The sequence below is a fragment of the Cyprinodon tularosa genome, unplaced genomic scaffold, assembly GCF_016077235.1.
Source record: "Cyprinodon tularosa strain WSP-4 unplaced genomic scaffold, ASM1607723v1 ctg421, whole genome shotgun sequence".
NCBI classification, from domain to species: domain Eukaryota; kingdom Metazoa; phylum Chordata; class Actinopteri; order Cyprinodontiformes; family Cyprinodontidae; genus Cyprinodon; species Cyprinodon tularosa.
The window spans coordinates 581,563-598,120 of NW_024039143.1; positions in this window are offsets into that span (position 1 = coordinate 581,563).

The following is a 16,558-nucleotide window of genomic DNA, read 5'->3' on the forward strand; positions in this document are numbered from 1 at the left end:
GGTTTACTCATGTTAATTATTATTTCAGTCTCATTCCGGTTTGTCGACTCTACTTCTTGTCTCCCATTTAATTTCCTTTCACTCCTATATAAACAGGAACCCAAAGAAAAACTGCCGTTAACCCCATCATCTGAATTTAATATAACATTTGTTTTATTTCTAATAAAATATCTGGACTACTATTATACTAATAAACTTGCCTTGCTTTACCTTTTTTTTGCAAATCTGTAACTTTGCAAAAGGAATTCTTCATTTTTAAGCTTGTATTCTCACAGATAAAACATCAATGAAATGTATGAACATGCTGACAGGAAACAAATACAAATCTTAAACATAATCAACTGTATTGACCTAGATTTACAAATTTGAGACATCTAGGCAACACTTTTTATTGACAGTTATCGTAATCTTCCTTTTTAGTTGCTTGGTCTGGAGTTTTTCCATCAAAAAATAGGATTCCATTCAGCTTAGGTAATAATCTGCAGCAGCATTTTGTCTGATTCTGCCTTTCATATTGCCTGGAAGTAACGTGATTTAACGGAAAGCAGCGGCACATGATTTTAAGCAGTTGAAAGGCATGAGTAACTATAAAATTAAAGGCCATATGAGTTTTATTCTCCTGTCAGATTGTGGAAACCTCATGTTCAGCATGCCGTAGAACTTTATCACAGGCAAATCTCAAATAAACCACCAACACAGGGAGCAGCTTTCAAGGTGGGGTGGAAGTTTGACAGGAGGACCCAAATGCAGACTGAAGCTTAAGAGGCTTCTTGGAAATTTTATTAAACAAAAGTTCAACAGAAGCAAAAATCCAAAAAATAAATCCGCAAAAACTGAAAAACAGGAATACTCACAAGAAGGGGGCAAATAAATGATGACAAACCCGCAAAGAGTGACTGAACAGGAGGAGAATATATGGGAGAGAGAAACAAAGACCAGGATAAATAGCAGATTGGGAGCAGGTGTGAACAGAGGAGGCAAGAAGGGAGCTAGGAGAAAAAGAGACTGACACAAGAGGGCAAAAAAGAAATATCTAAGAACTAAAATACAATCAAAAATAACTAGAACACGAGAAGGGAAATAAGACCAATGAAAACTCAAACCATGACATCAGCGTTCTGGATCAGCTGATGGACTTTTTAGGCAAACCTGTGAAGACCGTGTTGCAGTGATCAATCCTAAAGATAAATGCATGAAGGTTTTTCTAGCTCCTGCTTATTAGTCCTTTCATTCTGGAGATGTTCTTCAGGTAAAAAGCTGATTTAGAAACTGCCTCAAAGTCGTAGTGAAATCATATTTAAATGTCAAACTATTGTAGCTTAAACATGTATATAAATGTACTCTTTATCAGACTATATTGTCCCGAAATTTAGAAAATTTCTATTTAAAAAAAATCCTGTCTTTAAATCTGCATCTTTTTTTCATTATCTTCTGCAGGCCAGTTAGTTCTACGTCAGCCTAAACACCTAAATTCGGCCAATCATATATCAACAGTCATCTGTCAATCGATTTTTTTGGTCATAGCATCTTGATTCATATATCATAGCTAATATACGCAACGGTTGAAATAAGATCTTACAGGTGTATAGTTGGAGAGCAAATTTTTTATGTCTGCTTCTGTCTCCTTGAACCCCAGTCGGCCGCTCACACTGAGCCTGGTTCTGTTTCCTGTTCAAAGGGAGTTTTTCCTCCCCACTGTCGCTACAAGCATGCTTAGTGTGAGGGATTGCTGAAGAGTCAATGAGTCGATGCAATCAGCTGGTTTTCCTTAGATAGTAAACTTAAAATCAATCTCTGGATGATCTGGTGAACTGGAAAGTGCCTTGAGATGACGTGTCATGAATTGGCGCTATAGAAATAAACTGAATTGAATTGACGATAAGAGCTATCTGGTCCTTCTTTAACCAAAGCAAGTGATGTGTCCATGCTACACTGCAAAGAATTTAAATCTAAATAAGTCCTGTTTTCTTAAAATAAGTGTATTTTGCCTTGAATTCAGGAAATAAGTGAGACACTCTGCCAATGGAACAAGACAATTTACATTTTAAATAAGAAAAAACAATTTCATTGTCTTATTTCAAGTGCATATTATCTAATTATCATATATTAAGAGTAAAAATACTCATTCCATTGGCAAATCATCTTATTTAACTACTCAAATTAAGGATAAATACACTTATTTTAAGAAGTTTTGTTCCTATTTCTAGATGTTGTTTCCAGTGTATCAGCTTAAAGATGAGAAGGTTCCTCCCACAACCTGTCATTGAAATCTCTGCAAAGACATTGTGCACAGATCTCTAAGTCGGTGTATGACTCTGTGCTTCTAGTATAAAAGTGGATATGCAGCCAACCTAACATGACTTAAAATCATCCAACTATAACAACCTCGCCTTTTGCTACCAGGCCTCATGCTGAGAGATGAACAATATGATTAGTATACCTCCTAACCACTGCCCTCATAATGTTCATTAACAGTAACCCTTCTGTTAGATTTTGGTTGGCTTCCCATTAAAGTCGTTACATAATCCTCTCTGCTTTCACAGACTTTATTGCGTTAAATGCTTAAAACTGAGGGAAAGGTGCCTCCTGCAAGAAAATAAAGTAAAGGCCACAGTCTAGACCACTGAATGACTTAAGAACACATCAGTTTCTGTGGTATGTTTCATTTTTAGGACTGTATATTTAAACATTTGCAGTCGAACTTCTCCCAGTTTGGTTCACATTTTAAATGCACATCATCCAACCGCTGCTATGCATTCAGGTTAATGTCTCTTCACCGGAAAAAAAGGCATTTTTCCTTAAAATTAAATGCATTTTTTTCTTGAATTTAGGAGGTAAGTGAAACAAGATGAAGTGAAGATAATCAACATTTAAAATAATAAAAAAAAAAAACAATTTCATTGTCTTATTTCAAGTATATATTATCTAATTACTTTATTTTAAGAGTAAAAATCCTCATTCCATTAGCAAATCATCTTATTTAACTATCAAATTAAGGGTAAATATACTTAATTGAAGACATTTTTACTTATTTCTAGATCGTTTTTGCAGTCTTCTCACACTGTGCCTGTGCTGAGCTGCTAGAAATCATCCTTACAAACTTTAAAAGCAGCTTGTTTTTCTGTTTATACCTTCATTTTCTTTCCTATGGTAAAGTAAAAACCCCGAGCATTAACCAGAGCCGTGTGTGTGGAAAACGCATGTTTGCTCTGTTTGTTTTGGCTCTTGATGCAGAAGCCAACATCTTGGTTCCACGGTCTGTCCAGAACTGGACAAATAAAAGGTTAGTCTGAACTTTGACAGCAAACATTCTTCTGTGGCTTTTAGCTGGTCTCTGAGAACAAACTCAATCACAGCTAAAAAAAGATTAGCAACCAAAGTGTTTGTACACAAGGAAGAATAACAGAGTCTTATAAAAGCTGCCCAAAAAAAAGGCATCTGTGAGGATTATTTAGAGGTGTAAGAGCAGGTAATAGGTGCTTAGAGCAAGGTTTAAACTGTTATGACAACAGGAAAATTACATCTAGAGACAAAAAAAGGCACTGCAGTTGAATTTTGTTTGTGAAAAAGTTTGACTTGACTCCTAAAGTTTCCCACCAGGACATTCATCTCATCTGCTTTGGGTTTGTTGGCCCAACAAATGAAAGAATTCAGCTGAAAACACAGTAAAGCAGTCTGCACAAGTCCAACTGCACAAATATGCACCAGCTTTCAGCCATGAAACTGTTTTTTACCTGGGGGGCAGGGTGAGCGGATTTAGAGCAAAATTATACAACAAAAAATAAACTAAGCAGCAGAAAAGTTTTAATACATCAAGCGAGCCTAAAAGCCACTGACTGCTTTGGGGATCCAGAAGTTGGAAATTGTGATCTTACCTCTATAAGGCTGCTGCTAACAGTGCAAAACAAGTCTTCTGCTGTTCCCACTGTAAAGGGGTTGGGGTTGTGATGATAGCAGGGGATAAAAAATTGCTGCATTCTAGGTTTTTGAAAGCTGAAATCTGAGTCCCCCCCCCCCTCTGTTTAAGATTGTTTTTTCTTTCTTAACATAGATGGCTTCCTTCACGCCCCTCTCAAACCACCTGTCTTCTTTGTCCAAAATGTGAACATTCTGGTCCTCCAAAGAATGTCCTTTGTCCATACGGTATAGATGAACCGCAGAGAAAATTAAAATGATAGGTGGTTTGAGAGGGGCGTGAAGGAAGCCATCTATGTTAAGAAAGAAAAAACAATCTTAAACAGGGGGGGACTCAGATTTCAGCTTTCAAAAACCTATAAAGCGGCAATTATTTGATCCCCTGCTATCACACTGGAAAAAAAATCGACATCTAGATAAGTCATTTTTTCTTAAAATAAGTGCATTTGTTCTTGGATTGAAGGGGTAAAAGAGACATTTTGCCAATGGAACGAGATCATTTAGACTTATAATAGGAAAACAAAATTGCATTGTCTTATTTCAAGTGCATACTATCTAATTATCTTATTTTAAGAGTAAAAATACTCATTTGATTGGCAAACTACCTCATTTACCTACTCAAATCAAGGGTAAAAACACTTAATTTAAGAAAATTTTTATCCCTTTACAGGAGAACAGAAGACCTCACCTGTTCAGCCTGACCAACAACTCCCTCTAACGACCCCCCTTTCAGAGACATAGACAGGTATGGGGCATTGCAGGCTAACAAAGAAGCCAAACGACCCCCATTCCAAAGGGGTGGGCCCGTTCTAGCCTCGTGAGACCATCCTGATCTCGCGAGCTTTCAAGGTTTCACTCGCTAATCAGTCTGGAGACTCTCCGTTGAAGAAAACTTGGAGCCGTTCACCAAACGAACGTCCAATCAGCGTTGGCTTTGAGGCGGGTTGAGGTGTGACGCAACGAGAAGCGCGACAGTTCAGTCTAAAGAACATGCCGGCTTCAGCCGATGAAACTAGCGTTAGCGTGGCTATCGAGCAAGTTTTATCGGAATTACAGAGTATTTCTTCACTGAAAGAAGAGCAAAACACTGCTCTGGAGGCTTTTCTCAGAGGAAAAGATGCTTTTCCTCTTCTCCCGACTGGTTTCGGCAAGAGTTTGATCTATCAATTGGCTCCTCTTCGTCGTCGCTCTGTTAGTACGTCATATGCTTCGTTGATCTGATTGGTTTATTTGGCCCGTCTATCACCAACATAGGCCAATCAGCTAACCAGTATTTTCGCCCCTTCCCAAAATTACTTCAACTGAAGGTTTCTAGATGGATATGCGGAGCAAATCCATCTGGTGGGGTCAGGTTAGGCCCGTTCATCCGTTTCTATTTGCATGTTTTCTAAACAAAAACCAGGCTTTGTTGGGCTACTGGATAAAACCTGGAACTCGACACTATTTCTGACATTTTGAATTAAAAAAAGCTTCCTGGATGGGAAGAGAAACGTCTTCAAACTTGGAAACAAAGTCAAGTGGATTGTTTTTCTATGACCTGGATGACTGAGAATCTTCACCAGCATACAAGACACCAATCAGCTGCAGTTTCTTTAGATAAGAACAAAATCAAATTAGCTTCATGCCTTCAGTACGGGGGCCGTAATAGGGGCATTGTCCAGCTTTAAGTTAACTCTCCATCCCAGTCTCAAGTCTTTTGCAAACGCTAACAGATTTTCTTCCAGGGTTTATTTCTTGTTTAAAACTCCATCCATTTCTCTCTTCCTTAGAAAAAAAAAAAGGCATCAACAGCGGCAGAGAACAGTGCTCTATGGTCCCTCATGTTTAAGAAATTTGATTGATTTTTAAATTGGAGGGATTTTGACAATTTAATGCAAATATTTTGTTAAATAATCACTGAATGAATTGATAAAAAAAGACGGTTAGGGAGAAGCTAAAATGCTTTGCTATTTCTGTAGCATTCGCTCATCTCATTGGTCAGTCTTTGAAGCCGCCACTGATTGTTTGTCATGCCATGTGACAGACGAAAGTTGAACATTTCTGAAGTTTCTAGTTTGTCGTCACAAGATGTAAATTTTGTCAGTCTCTTGGCTGCAGTAGGGCGAGCAGTTGTCATCTCGTCACACAAGTTCCATAGGAACGGAAATAAAGAGAGGACGGTCGCTTGTTTTGCTGTTATCTAATCAGAGCATATTTTTCCACAAATTTGCCGTGTCCCCTACATCAGGAGTTCCCTAATTGTCCTGTGCTCCGGCCTCCTAAAAAGCATTAGCTTCGGTCATCGACGTTACGGCAATTCTCTACACAAAGCATGCATGCAGCAACTGCGGAGAGGAAAAAAACAGCCGAACCAGAACCAGTGAGAGCAGCATTCTACTGAGACTGACTGGGGATACAAGAAAAAGAAGCAGACGCACAAAAATAATCTAATGGCTCTGATCCATACATTCTTTCTGTGTTAGAAAAGCTGATGGTAAACTAGCTGCACATGTGGCTCTGTCTAGGAAAGAAAGAAACAGTTAAAACACAAACTCTGAGCCAGTTTTAATGACAAACGAATGAGAGATCACATCCAAATAGTCACAGTTAAAGCTGGGCCCATACCTATGTCTAGTAGAGAAACAGAGCTGAACACTGAAAAACAGACACAACTTTAAGGGGTTGATGGCAGCAGCCCAGCTGATATTTTTCTCCAGGATGGAGTCACAGCCAAACAGGAATTGACCAGTTGAAGCTACTATGAGAAAAAGCAGAGAGAGCAGAACGTTAGAGATTGAACTAACAGATTCTGCAGAGTGGGAGAATAGAGATAGAATGAAGCAGAATGATGAAAAAGGGGTCCCTATGTCCTCCAGCAGTCTAAGCCTATAGCAGCAGAACTATAGAGATAGCTCAGGATAACCTGAGCCACTCTAACTAGAAGCTTTTATAAAAAAAAACAAGCCTTAAAAGTAGACAGGGTGTCTGCCTAGAAAGACATCACAACAACTACATGTTTAATGACATAAACATAGATTACATGGAAATGTATCAATGTGTATTTGGAGATGCTATGCTGACTTTTTCATGGGAAGCTATAGCTGCCCCTAGCCCACCCCCATGGCACCGTCTCTATAACTGTACTTTTGGTCTTTATGATAATGTTCTCTAACAAATCTCCGAGACCTTCACAGAACAGCTCAACTATGTAATGTACGGTAATCGGACCCAAGATACAACCAAGACAGGTCAGTGACTTTTACAGGCTTTATTTGAGAAATGAACGGGGAGCCCCTGACTCGGGAGGTCCAGAGCATTAAGAGCCGGTTAGAGGCAGTTACCTAAGTAATGAACTGAAGTCTGGTTGCAGACAGGGTTTGCTGGGGCACAGGCCCGTAGGCAGCTGTCAGGTTGACAGAAGTTTTCCAGTGGGGCTTTCCAGGGACGTGATCCAGAGGGGCCCAGGCTCAGCAACAGTGTGGCAGATCCAGCAGCAGTACAGACAGGGAGATCCAGGAGGGGAGGTCCAGTTCCAATCCAGGTCCAAAATCCAGAGACAGATCCAATCAGGGTTCCAGGCAGGCAGAGGCAGACCAGGGACAGGCAGGCTCGGTAACAGAAAGCAGATCAGGTCGGGCAACAGGCAGGCAGACAGGTTTGCAAAAGGAAGGCTGGAAGGTTCTCACCGGTAAGTTCAAGACGATCTGGCACAGGTAGCTGATCTGAATGGGGCTTAAAAGCAGGTGGAAACAGGTGAAACCAGTTAAGGGCTGATTGCAGGTGAGGTGAAGCCGAGCAGGAGTGCAGGGTGGACAAATAGGCCAGCCCCAGTGCCACAATATTACAAACTAATGATAATATTAAATCGCCATTAAAAGTCATCACTTGGAAATCTGACTTTTTCCTTTTAAAACATGTGGTAGTTTTGGGCTTCACTTAAAACTTCCTGGAAAATCTATAATTGCTGCTTATGTAACTTTTATAGCTGTTGTATAAGAGACCAGGAGACAATGGTAAATGAGCCATGGCTAACTGCTTATGTCGCTAATGCTATATCTACGGGAACCCGGCATTAAAAAAATATGCATATATAATTAACTCTATTTAAATGTTTTTTCTCCTGAAAATGATTAAAATTTAACTTAAATATTCACTGAGCCTGGTTCAGCTGGAGGTTTCTTCCTGTTCAAAGGAAGTTTTTCCTCTCCACTGTCGCTACAAGCATGCTTAGTGTGAGGGATTGCCTGAGTCGATGCAATCAACTGATTTTTCTCTTTTAATCTGACTAGATGATCTGGTGAACTGGATAGTGCCTTGAGATGACATGATGTGAATTGGAGGTAAATAAAAAAAACTAAATTTAATTTAATTGAAAGACAATTTTAAATGGATTGTATATAAAATATTAGGTTACGACTCCTTTTAAGACACAAAGGACAGTTGATTGGATTTTAGTTTATCAGAGTAAGAATAATTAATTGCAAATGCACAACTCAGTTTATTAGATTAGCTTTTTTAAGTCACTGAACATTTAAAATTCTCTTTTTTTAAGTGGATGATATTTATAAGAATAGGCCACCATCTGTTATGATGGTTGTTCAAACAAAGCCTGGATTATTTTCAGTTTCTACCCACCTGAAAATGGGCAACAGGTTGACATCCATATTAGGGTGCTGCCTTATAAAGCACATTGATTTGGGGAATCCCTCCGTTTGAAGCAATTCCATGCAAACCATAAAAGGATGGAAGGTATATCCTAGTATATTGAAACAGGGGGGGCAGGTGTTACAGTAGGTTTAACTCTTGCTTCAGGTTCTTCACTGCAGCCAAATGACTAAACAACTACAAGGATAAATGTGTAAAACCCTCAGAAAATTGTAATTGAATTATTTTGTGATTCTTGTTATGGTTTCCATTTATAAATGAAAAGATAAATGTAAAGAAAAAAAACACTTTTTCATGATGATGAAGTATTTAGAACATGAACTCTGTCCAGTCAACATGTGGTCAATGATTTACCACTGTTTGAACATCTGGGCTAATGAACTTTTAACTTTGTTTTTAACATTAAAAGATTGAAAGTGCAATCTGTTCAGAGGATCAACCTCCGTTCATTTCCTACACCTGATTAGTCCTTTTCAGCAACCTTGGGAGTGAAGAGGAGACACAAAGTATACGACTGGGAAAACACAAATTCAACCTTGAGGGGTCCTGGGTTCTCTTCATTGGCTTCCTGTTAAATGCAGAATAGAATTTAAAATCCTCCTTCTCACATAAAAAGCCTTAAATGGCCAAGCTCCATCTGATATCAGAGATCTGATTGTTCCTTATGTTCCTAACAGAGCACTTCGCTCTCAATCTGCAGGTTTACTAGTGGTTCCTAGAATTTCTAAAAGTAGAATGGGAGGCAGATCTTTTAGTTCTCGGGCTCCTCTCCTGTGGAACCAACTACCAGTTTTAGTCCGTGAGGCAGACACCCTGTCTACTTTTAAGGCTAGGCTTAAAACTTTCCTTTTTGATAAAGCTTCTAGTTAGAGTGGCTCAGGTTATCCTGATCTATCTCTATAGTTCTGCTGCTATAGGCTTAGACTGCTGGAGGACATAGGGACCCCTTTTTCATCATTCTGCTTCATTCTATCTCTATTCTCCCACTCTGCAGAATCTGTTAGTTCAATCTCTAACGTTCTGCTCTCTCTGCTTTTTCTCATAGTAGCTTCATCTGGTCTGTTCCTGTTTGGCTGTGACTCCATCCTGGAGAGAAATATCAGCTGTGCTGCTGCCATCAACACCTTTGTTTCTAGATGTTGGAGCTTGGCCTGTTTTCCAGTGTAGTCCTGTTTCTCTGACTGTGACTAACTGGATGTGCTCTCTTCATCCTCTGACATGGGAGCTGGCTCGGAGCTCGTCTGCCTGGCTGTGTGTTTCCTGGACGGGGCCGCCTGTGGAGCTGGTTGACAGTTGCCTTTTGTATCTATGCTTCTTTTTCTATGTCTGCTTCTGTCTCCTTGAACCCCAGTGGGCCTCAGCAGATGGCCACTCACACTGAGCCTGGTTCTGCTGACGGTTTCAGCCTGTTAAAAGGGAGTTTTTCCTCTCCACTGTCGCTACAAGCATGCTTAGTGTGAGGGATTGCTGCAGAGTCAATAAGTCGATGCAATCAGCTGGTTTTCCTTAGATAGAAACTTTTGAATCAATTTGATTGGATGATCTGGTGAACTGGAAAGTGCCTTGAGATGACATGATGTGAATTGGAGCTATAGAAATAAACTGAATTGAATTGACTGTGGGAGGAAGTTATGTCATCTAAGGAGACAGAGTTTCTGGACCATGTTAGGCATTTCTCTTCTTCAGATTTCCTGAAATCATCCATTGGTTTGTTTATATTGGCTTCTCTTTCACTCATTTTGGGAAAAATGTAATAAAACAAACCAACAAAAATAACTGGAAGCATCTATGTGCAGGATAACGTTAACGCCGCAGTAATTCTTTATCTCTCCCTCCTTCAATGGTATCTTAATATTGACTTATTATGTCATAACTAAGAGATGGTGTTTAAGTCATAATTATGAGATAATATTATGATCATTTTGAATAAACCATCTCAAAATCAAGTTAGAATTTCAGTGTTTTATAAATATGAGATACTATCTGATAATTATGATTTAGAAATCTTATTATTATGAGATACTTTGTCGTCTTTATCTCATCATCATGACTTAGCTCTCTCCTTTTTATAAGATACTAAGTCATAATTATGAGACAGCGTTTCATAATTGTGATTTAGTGTCTCATAACTTTGAAATAGTATCTCAAAATGAAGTAACCTAGTCAATTCAATAAGATCTCATAATTATTAGAAACATCTTTTCGTCTGGCAGAAATGGGTTTCCATGACAGGGGGTGTTGGTAGTTAAAGGTCGGTAGGGTACCTAAAACTTTTACATAAGTAAAAGTCAAAATACCTTAAAAGTTTTAACTTAAGTAAAAGTATGAAGCACATCATCCTAGACATTACTCAGGTAAAAGTAAAAAAAAAGGCACTTCTAATTAACTGTTTGCCCAGAACAGCTGATTTAATGATTTAAAGATGTAATCAGACAGACAGTTATGTACAAATAATTGGGAAAGTCAAGGTATTAGAATAAAAATAAACAACAACAACTAAGTTACGTGTTTAGAAAATTACAAACTACTGTACAAGGGTGTGTAACGATTTACCTTGGAGATTGGGTCACTCCAACTCATTCAGTTTCAGTTTTGCGGGTAAAGCAACACAATATCTGAACACATATTTGTTAAAAAACAGAACATTTAAATAAAAACAATAATAATTATTATAATAGTAATAATAGGGGCTGCTCAGTAGGGCAGCAGGTAGCACTGCTCTCTTGCAACAAGAAGGTTCCAGGTTTGATTCTCGGTGTGGGGTCTCTCTGCATGGAGTTTGGATGTTCTCCCGGAGCATGTGTGGGTTCTCTCCGGGTACTCCGGCTTCCTCCCACAGTCCAAGAACATGACTGTTAGGTTAATTGGCTTCTCTAAATTCTCCTTAGGTGTGAGTGTGTACGCGAATGGCTGTTTGTCTCTGTGTTGCCCTGCGATGGACTGGCGACCTGTCCTGGGTGGACACTCACCCATAGACAGCTGGGGATGGGCACCAGCAACCCTCGTGACCCCGTTTGGGTCACGAGGGTTGCTGGTCACGAAAATGGATGGTTGCTGGTCACGAAAATGGATGGATGGAGAATAATATTAACAGAAAGGTCATCTACTTAATATATATAGCAAGGATGCACTCACTGTCTGACTGTATAAAGACTCAGATTCAGACAGGTCGTCTGACTTTTGTAAGATAAAGAATTTCACGTGGCAACTTAAATCCTCACAGAAAGCACATGCATGCCATTTTCAGTCATGCTTGCCATCGTCCTTATCACTATCCCATGACTTGCATTGGTGTTGAGCAGAATTTGAAGGGAGCACATCCCGTTAAGTGGTTGCACGTTCAACCATTTCCACTCAGATGACTGACGCACCCCTAGGTATTACTGTGGAAAAGAAGGGAGAAGCCTGTTGACAATGACGGCCTGGAAACTCAGTAAATTCCTCAGCCAGATTCACACTCCGATAGTCAGACTCAGCCCATTCTGCTGACTGACCTTAGAAAACTAGAATCAATGTAGTTTCTTCCCAAGTCTCAATAGTTTTGCTCTTTCCTTCCCAAAGCCATAGAACCTGAAATAATATAATTACAATTTACTGGCAGGTTCTCAGACTCAATTGAGAATTACTTCTTCACAGAAGCATTAAATCCACCCAGTAGTTGTTGGCTAATCAATTCTGGAGAATCAAGTTCAATATTTTCCAGTCAAGTCAAAAAATAATCCCGTTGCTTCATGAGCAAATCAAAGAGAACCAGTTTGCATAGTTAGCTAAAGATTTTAGCCTATTTTAGGTAGATACCATAAGTCCTAAATATTAACTCAAGAAACTAGACATTTTCCGTGTGAGACACGTCTTTATCAATACCACTATTGTATAAGGAGATGTAGTGTGTTAGCTAAGATAGATAGCATTCTGGGACATTATGTGTGCATTACTAGCAAACATTAAAAGGTTTAAATGTATTGGGGAGGATTTTCATAAGGTTTTTTAAAAGCCGCCCTCTCCCAGGTTAATCTTGGAGATTTAATAAAAAACTGAGGCAGACGTCCCAAAATCCAAAATACGAAGAACTAAAAAAACAAAAAGCATCAGGGAAAACTCACATGGGAAGCCAGAAATGTGGGAACAACAAAACAACAAGGAACCTTCTAGTCCAGGGGTCTTCAATGTTTTCCTGGCTAAGGACCCAGAAACTGATGGCGAGATGGAGAGGGGACCCTCTAATTATATATATTGTATGAAATTGTGTTATATAAAACTGGTCCTCCAAGGTTCCTGCTGCAGAGACACCATCCTCCAAGGTTCCTAATGCAGACATCATCCTCAAAGGTTCCTGCTGCAGAGACGCCGTCCTCCAAGGTTCCTGCTGTGAAATTGTGTTATATTAAACTGGTCCTCCAAGGTTCCTGCTGCAGAGACACCATCCTCCAAGGTTCCTAATGCAGACATCATCCTCAAAGGTTCCTGCTGCAGAGACGCCGTCCTCCAAGGTTCCTGCTGTGAAATTGTGTTATATTAAACTGGTCCTCCAAGGTTCCTGCTGCAGAGACACCATCCTCCAAGGTTCCTAATGCAGACATCATCCTCAAAGGTTCCTGCTGCAGAGACGCCGTCCTCCAAGGTTCCTGCTGTGAAATTGTGTTATATTAAACTGGTCCTCCAAGGTTCCTGCTGCAGAGACACCATCCTCCAAGGTTCCTAATGCAGACATCATCCTCAAAGGTTCCTGCTGCAGAGACGCCGTCCTCCAAGGTTCCTGCTGTGAAATTGTGTTATATTAAACTGGTCCTCCAAGGTTCCTGCTGCAGAGACACCATCCTCCAAGGTTCCTAATGCAGACATCATCCTCAAAGGTTCCTGCTGCGGAGACGCCGTCCTCCAAGGTTCCTGCTGTGAAATTGTGTTATATTAAACTGGTCCTCCAAGGCTCCTGCTATAGAGACACCAACCTTTAAGGTTCCTGCTGCAGAGACGCCGTCCTCCAAGGTTCCTGCTGCAGAGACGCCGTCCTCCAAGGTTCCTAATGCAGACATCATCCTCAAAGGTTCCTGCTGCAGAGACGCCGTCCTCCAAGGTTCCTGCTGTGAAATTGTGTTATATTAAACTGGTCCTCCAAGGTTCCTGCTGCAGAGACACCATCCTCCAAGGTTCCTAATGCAGACATCATCCTCAAAGGTTCCTGCTGCAGAGACGCCGTCCTCCAAGGTTCCTGCTGTGAAATTGTGTTATATTAAACTGGTCCTCCAAGGTTCCTGCTGCAGAGACACCATCCTCCAAGGTTCCTAATGCAGACATCATCCTCAAAGGTTCCTGCTGCAGAGACGCCGTCCTCCAAGGTTCCTGCTGTGAAATTGTGTTATATTAAACTGGTCCTCCAAGGTTCCTGCTGCAGAGACACCATCCTCCAAGGTTCCTAATGCAGACATCATCCTCAAAGGTTCCTGCTGCAGAGACGCCGTCCTCCAAGGTTCCTGCTGTGAAATTGTGTTATATTAAACTGGTCCTCCAAGGTTCCTGCTGCAGAGACACCATCCTCCAAGGTTCCTAATGCAGACATCATCCTCAAAGGTTCCTGCTGCAGAGACGCCGTCCTCCAAGGTTCCTGCTGTGAAATTGTGTTATATTAAACTGGTCCTCCAAGGTTCCTGCTGCAGAGACACCATCCTCCAAGGTTCCTAATGCAGACATCATCCTCAAAGGTTCCTGCTGCGGAGACGCCGTCCTCCAAGGTTCCTGCTGTGAAATTGTGTTATATTAAACTGGTCCTCCAAGGCTCCTGCTATAGAGACACCAACCTTTAAGGTTCCTGCTGCAGAGACGCCGTCCTCCAAGGTTCCTGCTGCAGAGACGCCGTCCTCCAAGGTTCCTAATGCAGACATCATCCTCAAAGGTTCCTGCTGCAGAGACGCCGTCCTCCAAGGTTCCTGCTGCAGAGACGCCGTCCTCCAAGGTTCCTGCTGTGAAATTGTGTTATATTAAACTGGTCCTCCAAGGTTCCTGCTGCAGGGACACCATCCTCCAAGGTTCCTAATGCAGACATCATCCTCAAAGGTTCCTGCTGCAGAGACGCCGTCCTCCAAGGTTCCTGCTGCAGAGACGCCGTCCTCCAAGGTTCCTGCTGCAGAGACGCCGTCCTCCAAGGTTCCTGCTGCCGACACCGTCCTCCAAGGTTCCTGCTGTGAAATTGTGTTATATTAAACTGGTCCTCCAAGGCTCCTGCTGCAGAGACACCAACCTTTAAGGTTCCTGCTGCAGAGACGCCGTCCTCCAAGGTTCCTGCTGCAGAGACACCAACCTTTAAGGTTCCTGCTGTGAAATTGTGTTATATTAAACTGGTCCTCCAAGGCTCCTGCTGCAGAGACACCAACCTTTAAGGTTCCTGCTGCAGAGACGCCGTCCTCCAAGGTTCCTGCTGCAGAGACACCATCCTCCAAGGTTCCTAATGCAGACATCATCCTCAAAGGTTCCTGCTGCAGAGACGCCGTCCTCCAAGGTTCCTGCTGTGAAATTGTGTTATATTAAACTGGTCCTCCAAGGCTCCTGCTGCAGAGACACCAACCTTTAAGGTTCCTGCTGCAGAGACGCCGTCCTCCAAGGTTCCTGCTGCAGAGACGCCGTCCTCCAAGGTTCCTGCTGCAGAGACGCCGTCCTCCAAGGTTCCTGCTGTGAAATTGTGTTATATTAAACTGGTCCTCCAAGGCTCCTGCTGCAGAGACGCCGTCCTCCAAGGTTCCTGCTGCAGAGACACCATCCTCCAAGGTTCCTAATGCAGACATCATCCTCAAAGGTTCCTGCTGCAGAGACGCCGTCCTCCAAGGTTCCTGCTCCAGAGACGCCGTCCTCCAAGGTTCCTGCTGTGAAATTGTGTTATATTAAACTGGTCCTCCAAGGCTCCTGCTGCAGAGACGCCGTCCTCCAAGGTTCCTGCTGCAGAGACACCAACCTTTAAGGTTCCTGCTGCAGAGACGCCGTCCTCCAAGGTTCCTGCTGCAGAGATGCCGTCCTCCAAGGCTCCTGCTGCAGAGACACCAACCTTTAAGGTTCCTGCTGCAGAGACGCCGTCCTCCAAGGTTCCTGCTGCAGAGACGCCGTCCTCCAAGGTTCCTGCTGTGAAATTGTGTTATATTAAACTGGTCCTCCGAGGCTCCTGCTATAGAGACACCAACCTTTAAGGTTCCTGCTGCAGAGACGCCGTCCTCCAAGGTTCCTGCTGCAGAGACGCCGTCCTCCAAGGTTCCTGCTGCAGAGACGCCGTCCTCCAAGGTTCCTGCTGCAGAGACGCCGTCCTCCAAGGTTCCTGCTGCCGACACCGTCCTCCAAGGCTCCTGCTGCAGAGACGCCGTCCTCCAAGGTTCCTGCTGCAGAGAGACCGTCCTCCAAGGTTCCTGCTGCAGACACCGTCCTCCAAGGTGCCTGCTGCAGAGACCATCCTCCAAGGTTCCTGCTGCAGAGACGCCGTCCTCCAAGGTGCCTGCTGCAGAGACGCCGTCCTCCAAGGTTCCTGCTGCAGACACCGTCCTCCAAGGTTCCTGCTGCAGAGACGCCGTCCTCCAAGGTTCCTGCTGCAGAGACGCCGTCCTCCAAGGTTCCTGCTGCAGAGACGCCGTCCTCCAAGGTTCCTGCTGCAGAGACGCCGTCCTCCAAGGTTCCTGCTGCAGACACCGTCCTCCAAGGTTCCTGCTGCAGAGACGCCGTCCTCCAAGGTTCCTGCTGCAGAGACCATCCTCCAAGGTTCCTGCTGCAGAGACACCATCCTCCAAGGTTCCTAATGCAGACATCATCCTCCAAGGTTCCTGCTGCAGAGACGCCGTCCTCCAAGGTTCCTGCTGTGAAATTGTGTTATATTAAACTGGTCCTCCAAGGCTCCTGCTGCAGAGACGCCGTCCTCCAAGGTTCCTGCTGCAGAGACACCAACCTTTAAGGTTCCTGCTGCAGAGACGCCGTCCTCCAAGGTTCCTGCTGCAGAGACGCCGTCCTCCAAGGCTCCTGCTGCAGAGAC